Source organism: Acinonyx jubatus, chromosome D1 (assembly GCF_027475565.1).
Source record: "Acinonyx jubatus isolate Ajub_Pintada_27869175 chromosome D1, VMU_Ajub_asm_v1.0, whole genome shotgun sequence".
NCBI classification, from domain to species: domain Eukaryota; kingdom Metazoa; phylum Chordata; class Mammalia; order Carnivora; family Felidae; genus Acinonyx; species Acinonyx jubatus.
Window position 1 is genome coordinate 47,337,152 of NC_069390.1, and position 9,315 is coordinate 47,346,466.

Genomic DNA, 9,315 nt, shown 5'->3' on the forward strand with positions numbered 1-9,315 from the left:
CCTGGGGAAGAGGTACCCAGCCTGCGGGGCCAGGAGTGACACCGTTCTGTAGTTCTTATGCCCCTGCCCTCCCCCCCGCCCCCTCCCTCAGTAGGGACCCCTGCATTACTGGAGTCGTAGGAGACTGTACCCCCACTCTAAGCACCTTTTTTCCCATCATGCCTCACTGCCTCCCCACCCCAACAGAAGCCCGAGGGCCCCTGGTCCTCCACCCTAGACCCTCACCCCGAACTTTTCTGTATATATGCTATTCTGTCCCAATTCCCTACCCCTGCTCTCTCAAACCCTTTCTTCATGTCCCCTAGGTCCCCCAGTCTGTCACCAGCAAATGTCCCCATATATGCAATCTTGCTCTGAACATTACGGTCATCTTCTTTCTCTGAAGGAAATCTGGCTGTTGCCTGAGCCTGTGACTTCCCCTGCTCTCTTTCCTCTCGTGCCAGTGGCCTTGGATGGGCCCCTGACCACCTTACTTCCCATCAGCACTTTCCAACCACTTCTGTCCTCTTTTCTTCCAAGGACTCAGACCCTTTGAAGTTTACACCATCTGACTTCACTGCCTCTCAGGTATGCCCACTTTCCTGCTCTTCGAAATAACGGTTTCATATCTTCTCCTGTTTCCCTAAGCCTTCTCTGACCCTTTCCTCCCCCTTCCCTGTCTCTCCACACCAAGCCCCTTCTAGCCCCAATGGAAAAAAACTGTGGGTGTTCCCACAGTTCCCAGTTTGTTTTTTCTTAAATGTTTATTTATTTGAGAGAGAGACACAGAGAGCAGGGAAGGAGCAGAGAGGGGAGAGAGAGAATACCAAGCAGGCCCTGTACTGTCAGCATAGAGCCCAACATGGGGCTTGATCTCATGAACTGAGCATGACCTGAGCCAAAATCAAGAGTCAAATGCTTAACAGACTGAGCCACCCAGGTGCCCCTGGGGTACACTTGTCATGAGGTACAACCTCGTTACTCAAATTGTAGTCTTTGGATTCGTATCATCTGGGAGTTTGTTAGAATTGTAAAATATTTGGACTCACTCTGGACCTACTGGATCAGAATCTTTAGGTGATTTCTGAGCCCATTAAAGTTTGACAACCCTGATGCACAACATAATACAGGCTCCCCTGCTGACCACCAAGGATTATACTACGTCTCCAGGAGTGGGACTCAGCTTCTACTGCATGGAGAAGCAAGTCTGTGCCCCCAGGTCTTCTTACGATCCAAACAACTGATTTTCCAACTTTTTCTATGGGTGGAGTCCCAGCTCTTTTCAAAGGGGCCAAAGCCTCTCCCCATTCTCGGACCCTGTTCCCTTGGGCCAAATAACTGTAAAGCACTTGCCATCCTCGTGATAGGGCATAGGGGCCAGTGGCCACAGCACAAATGTCACTGGGAGTCAATGCCAGCTCATATGACAACTGAGAGCCTTGAATCTGCCTTGAACAGAGGTTTCTGACGAAGCCAACTGTTTGCAGTGTGAGATTCCAGCAGGAAGAGTCCCTGAGTCTTCTTGGAGGATCAGAGGGGTGGAAACCTGAGTTCTGTGATTTCTGTGAACCATGGACAGGAAGGAGGTGTATGATTCTGAGGCCAGAGTGTTCAGGGTGGACTGATAAGACAGCTGCAGGTGCTGAAGCAAGGTTTGAACGTTCTTTAAACCAACACCAAGGGCGCCTGGGTGGCTCAGTCAGTTAAGTGTCCAGCTTTGGCTCAGGTCATGATCTCACGGCTCATGGGTTTGAGCCCCACGTTGAGCTCTGTGTTTATAGGTCGCAGCCTGGAGCCTGCTTTGGATTCTGTCTGTCTCTGTCGCTCTCTCTCTCTGCTCATCCCTTGCTTGTGCTCACTCTCTCTCTCAAAAATAAACATTAAAAAAATAATAAAAACTAAACTCCAGCATTCATCCCTCACTTAATAGGTCAAGGAATATGGTGATGCTCCCTTCTCACCCCTCCTTGGCCCAAGAGGGCTCCTTCACATCGCTTCTGCTGCCACTTTGAGTTGGAAGTAGCAGGAGGAGAGAGACGGAAGAATGCGTCTACACACAAGCTGGGGCCAGGACAGTCCAGCAGCGGGCCGAGGCAGGAAATGAAGTCTCCACTTCTTTCCCAGCTAAGGAACTTGGAGCACCAGCTCCCAAAAGAGAAATCAAAGCAGCATTGTTCCAAAGAACAAAACAGTCCAGGAGAGAACAAAGGATTTGGCATTGATCCCTCTCAGGGAGAAGATGCTATCATAGACACTCCACCCTGCTTAGATGAACTAGCCCGTCTGGGTCTAGAGATCAACTTCCGGGTTTGTTTATTAGGATCAGGCCCAAGAGTAATGATCTTTCAGTAGTTTGCCCAATACGCAGTACCTTCACAATTATAAAAATGAGAACAAAATCTGCTGAGCAATCAGAATGGTTTCTAACAAACAACCACCTAACCCTTTACAGCCATGTGGAGAGTGTGGCAGTGCACTTGCGGGTGGTCACCTTGTCTGTCCTTGATGGGGCACTTGGACTCTGACCAAATGTTTGCCACTCACAGGTCAAATGTAAACACGACTCTGGCGAAATGAATTTGCTAAAATTCTTGTAGGAGAGAAGAATGGAGTTACCAGAGACCTCCGAGTCCGATTCTTTCTGGCGGCATCCATTTTTAGATTAGAGATTCAGTTGTGAGAACAAAATATAAATTAGTACCTACGTCTTGCCAAGTCCTATGCTCGGCTCTTAGCAAATAGATGAAGAAGACAGAATCCCTGTCCTCGAGTTCGCTCACTGGTGGGGACATAGGAATAGATTATTTCAATCAAGAGTCTGAGGTCGTTCAGGTCAGAGGTGGGGAGCCTGACATACCTCACTTTCTGTAGGAGCACACAACAATAACCACTGTTTGAATTACGACCCTGGATCATCAAAAGAGGGTTAAATACTTCACTGAGGAGAATCATATGTGGGAATGGAGAGGGGTGCCATTGAGAACAGGTATATAAGCAGTCTCTGGTAGGGGCCGAGGTATTGAATTATGTTCGTACTTACTACATTATACCTTCTTCTGCGTATGCATGATAAACAGAATGACTGAACTGTCCTTTCCTCCCCCCTCCCCCCAGATGTCCTGCACAGGACAAAATAATCTTTATTTTTTCTTTAAGTTTACTTATTTATTTGGGGGGGGGGGGAGGAATGGAGAGAGAGAATCCCAAGCAGGCTCCGTGCTGTCTGTGTGGAGCCCGATGCCAGACTCAATCTCATGAACCATGAGATCATGACCTGAGCCAAAATCAAGAGTTGGACACTTAACCGACTGAGCCACCCGAGTGCCCCAATAATTTTATTTTTAAATCAGTTTGAAACAGCATTTTCTGTGGTTTATCACCAAAAGCATCTTACCTGCAAAGGACTCTAGAATTCAGCATTTTTCTAGCTTATCTGGTTATGGAATTCTTTTTTAAGGAGTATCTTTTGGGACTAGCGTTTCAGGGAAAACGTGCAGCAAACAGACTGGATTAGAGATTTAGGGGACAGAATGGACAAGAAGGTGAATTCACTAATTTACTGACTTCTGGATAAGACACTTCAAAATCTAGCCCCGATGTCTTGCACCAGGTAAGTGTTCTCTACACTACTGAGCTGTGGACCACATGACCAAGTACAGATTTGCCCCTGGAGTGCTGCAACAGTGGCAATCTAGAATAGATCAACATGTCAAGGAAAATGCAGAAAAAAGTTGAGGTATTTAAAACTCAGTATTTTCAGAATGACAAATGTTACAAAAACATTTTGGCTCTAGTAAACGGAATAAACAAAAAAATCAAGAGCGAATATACATATTTTGTATGTAAAACATATCATTTATCTGAATCTGTGGAAAAATTAAGCTTGAAATAGCAGACATGATTTCCAATTGCTTGGAACGGAAAGACCTCAGGTTACTCAGGCTGTTGAAGTAGACTAGATGGTCTGTTCAAAATTCTCTGTAATGACCCTGGAATGTTTAACTTGAAAGGCTGTCAAACCACCTTATTTGATAGATAGGGATACGGAGGCTGAAAAGTAAAGTGCTTTGTCACATCAATGTGAGTGTCAGAGTCGGGCTAGAAGCCAGGGCCTGATGCCAAGTGAGGCCCTGATGACAGGCTACAGTCTGTTGATTTGAGCCTCCCAAATCAGTGGGCACACTGAGGTCTAGATGAACTTGATTTGCCTGTAGCATATACCCTTTTCTGTGTTCCTGATGCTACATGATAAGCATTATATGCAGTGCTAACACTCCCCAAATACCAAAGCATCAGGAACTATCTTTAGGAAAAAACTGTACTGGCCCATGCTCCAAATTCTGGTTTTGGGAGCTGATACGAGGTCTATCTTTATTTTAATGTTTATTTATTTTTGAGAGAGCGCAGGCAGGGCAGGGGAAGAGAGAGGGGGACAGAGGATCGAAAGTGGGCTCTGTGCTGATGGCAGAGAGCCCAACGTGGGGCTTGAACAGACGAACCCTGTTCGTCTAGATCACGACCTGAGCTGAAGCTGGATGCTCAACTGACTGAACCACCCAGGTGCCCCTTTAAGAGGTCTATCTTGATTCTATTGGCTACTTAATCTCCCAGGGAAGAAATTGTTTGTTAGTAGAATCAAAACAAGGGATACTTAGAAAGCTCCAGGAAGGCCACATTTCCTGGAGATTAAAAATATTTTCCTCCAGAGGAACTAGGCAGAAGCAAGAGTTTTTTAAAAGGAAAGAGTAATGCCCTGGTCCCCACTCAGTCTAAACAAGGATTGCTGAGTTTGGTCAATAGTGCCAGACATTCAGAGCCGATTCAGTCACAGGGAGGACTTTACTGGGAGTTCATCACAGGCTTACCATCGAACCTGCCTTCATAATCTTCACAACAATCCTATGAATTAAGTATAATCTTCCACTATAATGGAAGAGTCGCCTGCTTAAGAAAACTCATGCTATGAAATAGTAATTTCAGTAGAGGAAGTGATTGAGTTTCAGTCAGATTAACAACGTGGGTTTTCTTGCCTAAATTTAAGCAAAATTTATTTTAAAGTTTAATAGCTCCAATAGTTGTGATACTTGGACTAGTTTGGAATTAACGTGAAAGCCAACGTAAATCACATTCTCTAATTGTGACAGACCCATGCGAGTCTCTCAAAACTTACTGTGTAGGAGAAATGGCTCCTAGTTAGGAGAGGGGCTCAACTAGGGAAGTAACTTGCTCAAGGTCACATGGCTTGTCAGCATCACAAAGCAAGATTTGATTTCAGGACACCTAGATTCCAGTATCTCTGCTCATAACGAACTATTTCCTGCTGCCTTCTCCTGCTGACGTTGACCTCACTAAGAAAGGGAAGCTGAGGTTCGTGTTCAAGATGGCGACATGGAGGATCCCGAACTCACCTCCTCCCATGGACACACTGAATCTACAGTTACCCATGGAAAAATCTGCTCTGAAAAAACCCCCAAAACTAGCAGAATGACCCCTTCACATCCAGCAAATGAGAGGGAAAAAATCACATCAAAGCAGGTAGGAAAGGCTGAAAAACAACCTCACCATTAACCCAACTCCCCACCCTCTTACCCTCTACCCATTCACCTCCCTACCCCTCACCCTCTCAACTCTTTACCCCCTCACTTCCTTGCCCCCTACCGCTGCACCCTTAACCCCCCACCCCCCAGCAGCAACCCACAATTGGGAGGGGACTCAAAACCCAGAGCTTCTCCCCTGAGGAGTTGGTACCCATATTAGTCACCCCAGCTTTTGAGACCTGCTCCTGAAAGACAAGCCCCCAAAACAGCTAGCTTTGAAAAACAAGCAGGCCCAAGCCCAAAAGACCCGTGGGGCTGCGGCAAACTGAGAAACAGCTCTGAAAGAACTCACACGTGGACTTACTCACCGTGTAACTCACGGGCTTCTGGCCCGATGCAGAAGCAGCCTTTGAAAAGTGCTCAGACTTTATGTGACAGAAGGTCATTTGCTAATTTTAAAGCGTTGGACTCGAGGGCAGGGGCCTGCTGGGATACTCTCTGGACAAAAACCGATGGACGCCATCTTTCTGCTCCCTCCTGGCGGGTGCCATCTTTGAGGCCCCTCTCTGCCGTGCTTCTCAGCTCCAGTTTCTCCTGGAGAGGAGCTTCTATATGCAGCTGATGCCCTGGTTTTGCCATGACCCAGTTTTTGTGGCTGTAGCCCAGGGGATGCCCCTTGATCACCTGGCTCTGAGCGCCTGGGGGCTTGTATTCCTGGGTCCCATGGGACAGTAATCATCAGAGATGTTCTGGCCTCTGTATAGAGAGCACACTGAAATACAGCCCCAGTCCTTCTGGGAAGGAGGCCTATTTGCTTGTTGAGGAGCTTCGGCCTGCCCACTAATTGGGGCCTACACAGCTGCGATCAAGGAACGGAGGCCTGTGGAAGCAATCTCTGTGCTCTCTGCCTTGCTCCAGCTGTCCCATATATTAAATAGCCACCACCCTCAGGGCACAGCAACAGGAACTCAGTCTTCCTGTGAAAGGGACCTATTGGGCCTGAGGGTCTGGTTTCCAATCAGCCTGGATCTAGGCGTTGTCTGAGGTCCTTTACGACACTGATGGGTCCTGGCATACCCTCAACTACTGGGAGCTATGAAAAATAAAATAGGCTGCTTGGACAATCATAAAGGTTTGAGAGACCACCAAGAACTAGGGCAGAGGGTTGAATGATAGGTTTCACTGTACATAGTTACATTTTTTTTCTTGTGATTATAACTTTTAAGATGTACTCTCTTAGGGGTGCCTGGGTGCCTCAGTCCGTTAAGCGTCTTTTTTAAATTTTAATAGTTTTTTCTTTTTTTAATGTTTATCTTTGAGAGAGAGCACAAACAGGGGAGGGGCAGAAAGAGGGGGACAGAGGATCCAAAGCGGGCTCTGTGCTGACAATGGCAAGCTCAATATGGGGCTTGAACTGCGAGATCATGACCTGAGCTGAAGTCAGATGCTCAACCACTGAGGCACCCAGGTGCCCCATGCATCTGACTCTTGATCTCAGCTCAGGTCTTGATCTCAGGGTCATGAGTTCAAGTCCCACCCTGGGCTCCATGCTCTGCATGGTGTCTACTTAAAAAAAAAAAAAAAAGATGTACTCTTTGCAGCTTTTAAATATGCATCACAGTATGATTAACTATAGTTGCCAAGCTGTACATTGCATTCCCGTGATTTCATGATTTGTAACTGCAAGTCTGTACCTTTTGACCCCCCTTAGCCCATTCCCCACAAACCTCTCACCTCTAGCAACCACCAATCTGTTCTCTTTATTTATGAGCCTCATTTCATTTTTTAGATTCCACAGATAGGTGAGATCATACAATATTTATCTTTTTTTCTCTGGCTTATTTCACTTAGCATAATGCACTCAAGGTCCATCCATGTTGTCACCAATGGCAAGATTCCATTCTTTTTTATGGCCGAATAATATTCCATTGTGTGTATGGAATGGAAGATATCTCACATTTTCTTCATCCATTCATCTATCCAGGGACATTTAGATGATCCGTTTCTACATCTTGGCTAGTATAAGTAATGCTGCAGTGAACATGGGGGTACATATACCTTTCCAAGTTAGTGTTTCCATTTTCTTCTGATAAATAAACAGAACTGGGATTGCTGGATCATATGGTAGTTCCACTTTTCTTTTTTTTTTCATTGTTTTTACATTTATGTATTTTTGAGAGACAGAGTGAGACAGAGCACAAGTGGGGGAGGGGTAGAGAGAGAAGGGGACAAAGAATCTGAAGCAGGCTCCAGGCTCTGAGCAAGCATTCGGCACAGAGCCCGATGCGGGGCTCAAACCCACGAACTGCGAGATCATGACCTGAGTCGAAGTTGGTCACCCAACCGACTGAGCCACCCAGGCGCTCCCATTTTTCATTTTTTGAGGAACTTCCATACTGTTTTCCATTTTTGTCACTATGTGTGGTGATGGATGTTAACTAGATTACATTAATGTAATTATTTTGCAATACATACAAATGCCAGACCATTATGTTGTATATCTGAAAGTCATAAAATGTTGTCAATCATGCCTGGGGAAAAAAAGAAAAAAAAAAAAGAAATGGAAGGCTGATCCTGACATGCAGGCTCCAGGACAGGCAGCGGCCACAGAGCAAAGGCTTCCTTTGTCAGGAAGACCTTCCCCTTCCTCAGTGGGGGCAGTCCCCACTTCTTGGTCATTTCAGTCACCTCCAGGCTCCGAATTATGGCCAGAGGGGAGTTCTGCCAGAAGAAACCTCACAGTGGCTTCTGGTGTGGGCACCATGGTCAGGGGGGCATGTCACTGCCCTAATCTGAGGGCACACCTGGAAGAAATACCCATATTGAGGTGGAATGCGCTCCCAAAATTACAAATCAGGGCATATACTAAAAAGCACCTTTGTAGCCAAAACCTCAAACAGCGAGATAGCATTGTGTTAAATCCCTCCAAAAATTGCTTTCCAAAGGACTTTCTACCAACATATGTTTGTTTAGTTACTCCTTGATGTCGAGTTATCAGTTGGGAAATGCTTTTTAACTTAGATGGATTTTTGTCACTTGGGGATTGGCTAGTTCACTTATATGTGACGTATTGGAAAAAGGAGAAAGTGAAGACCTGGATTCTAGTTCGAATCTCACCTTTACCAGCTGCATGAACTTTTGAATCTCAGGCTCCTCACCTTTCAAAGGCAGAAATTCATTGCCTCTCTTACATTCGAATTCCAGGAGCTGCACACGCGCCCCTCACGGCCTAGAACACACTCTAATACTTCACTTGGCCGGTCACTTGAGTCATCATCACAGGTCTCCTGTCCTTCAGGAAACCTTGTCTTGACTTCATCCTCCATTCTGCACCCACAACCTGTGCAAACATTCCCCTTTTCACACCATAGAGACAATGAACTGATCTCCATTAGACTTTTGGCAGGAAAGACAGTTTATCTCTGCATTCTCAATGCCTAATACTTACTAAGTTAATTACAGCTTTTCTACAAACTGTACAGTGCAACATAAAAAATGTTACTCAAACTGTTAATCACTGAATTATTGAAAATACAAATACATATGAGTACCTTAGTTTGCTTGCATCTTAAAAAAAAAACTCCACAATCTATAAAGAATTATAAAAGTTTCGGGGCACCTGGCTGGCTCAGTCGGTAGAGCATGAGACTCTTGATCTTGTGAGTTCGAGCCCCAAGTTGGGTAGAGAGATTACTTAAAAATAAAATCTTTTAAAAAAAATTTGTGAAGTTTTGAGTAAACAACCTTCAGCCTAGTTCAGGTTCTTCCAAATATTTGCATAGTTTATTTACTGCTAAAT